Source organism: Morone saxatilis, unplaced genomic scaffold, assembly GCF_004916995.1.
Source record: "Morone saxatilis isolate NCDOM2014 unplaced genomic scaffold, NCSU_SB_2.0 Contig1, whole genome shotgun sequence".
Classification (NCBI taxonomy): Eukaryota; Metazoa; Chordata; class Actinopteri; family Moronidae; genus Morone; species Morone saxatilis.
Genome location: NW_023339651.1, coordinates 321,166 through 323,899, shown reverse-complemented (window position 1 = coordinate 323,899; position 2,734 = coordinate 321,166).

Below are 2,734 nucleotides of genomic sequence, written 5' to 3'. Positions count from 1 at the left end.
TTCTTGTGCTTTATCGTCTCGCAGGTTCTCATGGATCCTCAATATTACTGATATTATTATTATTATTATTATTATTATTATTATCATCCCCCATTCTTGTGGCTATTATCGTCATCATCTTCTTCATTTCTATTAGTGTAGTTGTTGCTGTGGACCTTTTGTCCACTCCCCCCCTCTCTTCTCTCCCTATCTCTCTCTTCTCTGTCTCTCTCTCTCTCCCTCTCTCTCTCTCTCTCCCATCCACCTAGAGTCGGGGACTGCCCTAGGTTTCTGCCTCTTAAAGTTAGTTTTTCCTTGCCGCTGTCTCCAAGGTCTTGCTCATGGTGGAACTGTTGGGTCTCTGTAAATAATGTTATAAGGAGTTCAGTCTGAGATGAATGGTGAATTGAATTGAATCAGGTTCAGTATGAGCACTGACTGTTGGTCTAATGGTGCTCATAAAACCTGGAACGGAACAGAAAACACCATTACTACATTAACGTACTGTGTATGGCTCAACCATCCAGCAGGTTTCTTACGGTCTGGATGGGAGGACGCTGAGCAGAGAGAGAGGGTGAGGGGGGAAGGGAACCGGCAAACAGACTGACCAAAACCAAAAGCCACCAAGCAAAGCTCAGTCACACTGAAAGGCTGAAAATACACTGAGTCATCACAGGCAGGAGTCCCGGAAGACGAGTCGTCATAATTGGATTGTTTGTCTTCAATCTCCAAAAATACAAATACACAAAAAATCAGGAAAAGAAACTTTGAATCAGGTTTTACTCAAATCAAAACATATTTCTGACTTCATGGGGTCAAAGGTCAACTACTTGAATGTGTAGAATCAAAATTCTTCAAAAGTACAAGCACATTGATTGGCTCATTTCAGATTCATCGTTTAAAATTATGTATTAAGCGTAGAGGCCATTGTGGCGCCGTACGTTCCCTCTTTTGGTGATAGTGCAGGTGTAAATGTGAACTTTAAAGTCAAACATGCTGATGCTGAAGAAAAGCCAGTGTGAGAGCCCATATCTCAAAATCTTCTTCAATAAGTTGTGAAAAGAAGTTCTGAGAAGCTCTGATGAGCTCTGATTTTGCTGATGAGGAAATAAAAGAGGAAACATTTCATGAGCAGGTGAACAGACGACGAGTCGGACAGACGAGAGGAGACGGACGGTGAACGTGGACATGGATCAGCTGTTGGTGCTGTTGCTGTTGCTGTGGAGCTCAGGTAGGACTCAGGTTTAAAGATGATGTGTTAAATATTTGTGTTGGATGTTGGAGGAACATACGAAGGCTTCATTTACACAAACAGATATCTCCATTTTCATTGATTTGAAATCAATCCAAGAGAGTGCCAATCAAACTGCTGTTGGTTGATTCATTTTAAGAATGGCTTTTATCTGTTGTTGTAAACTCTTCACACACACATACATACATCATATTAAAGCATCAAAGGAAGAAAAACAGGAAAACGCTGTAAAATCATTCACATTGAAGTTTGAATTCTTCAGATTTTCATCAGATCAAACCCAGTTTTTGATTCTATTTGTACTCAATTATTAGTTTTTATTTAACATCTGTCAATGTATTTATATTCAGTAATTGTGTCTCTGCGCAGTATTCTCCACTGTTAGCAGCAGAGTCCACCTTTGACTCAGACTCATGACAGACTGACAGGAATCGATCCATCATGTAATCAGATTCACTGTTTCCTCTTCACTCTCCTGCAGCCGTATCAGATCATTTCCTGCTGCTCCTTCACAATAAAACACTTCAACTGGATAAAAAGAGGGAAGCTTTTATTGTGAAGCAGTCACAGGAAACACACTGTATTTGTCAGAGTCACTTTCCTTCAATCGAAGCTTTCTGACTCCACGGGGGTCAAAGGTCAACTTCACTAAATCATCAGAACTAATAAATATCAGGCAACTATCCAGTGAACTCTTCCAGCCTCCAACACAATGAATGACAGACAAACGGCTCACATGTGGTTTGGATCACCATGGCAACACACTGCTCAGAACCATCAGATATTGATCTGTTGATTGGCGGCCAGATAGAGCGATCGGTTGGTGTTTGCGCTTAAACAGTGGGCGGGACAGTTTATCAGTGTGACAGCATTTCAGCTGTCTTCTTACATTTCATGTCTGACATTTTATACACCTAGGGCCCTAAAGAAAGGAAGTTATCTGTGCTGATCCTTCTGATCAAATGAATGAATGAATGAATGAATGAATTAGCCAAAGGCAACAGGAACTTTCCAGGTGAACAATATGATCTTGTCTGCTGCTGTTAATGTGATTTAAATAAATGTTTGCAGTGTTGTGTGATAGGAAGTGCAGAAAGGTCAGCCAGGAGTGAGATGGTTGGATAGACGGGGGCTGAGGTTGAGGAATCATCTGTCTGCTAACTTATGTTCTGTGTATTCACATGTTCATCTCACCTGTAGTCAACTGGTAAACTGACTGTGTCAGTGTCCTCCAATCAGAATGCTGATGTTTATTTCCTGGTTTTCTCCTCAGGACAGCAGACTGAAGGAAAAAACAACTCAACAGGTAAATATAGAAAGAACAGAGACACAAAGAATCAAGTTTTACTTTCTGCCGAGGTCTCTTGAGCAAGGCACTGAAGCCCTAACTGCTTGGAGCAGCGACTGTGTGGCAGCCTCATCACTCTGACATCTGTCCACTAATGCATGTGTCCAGGTCCTGTGTGTGCATCAGTGGCTGCTGACTCAAACATTGTGGAGGAC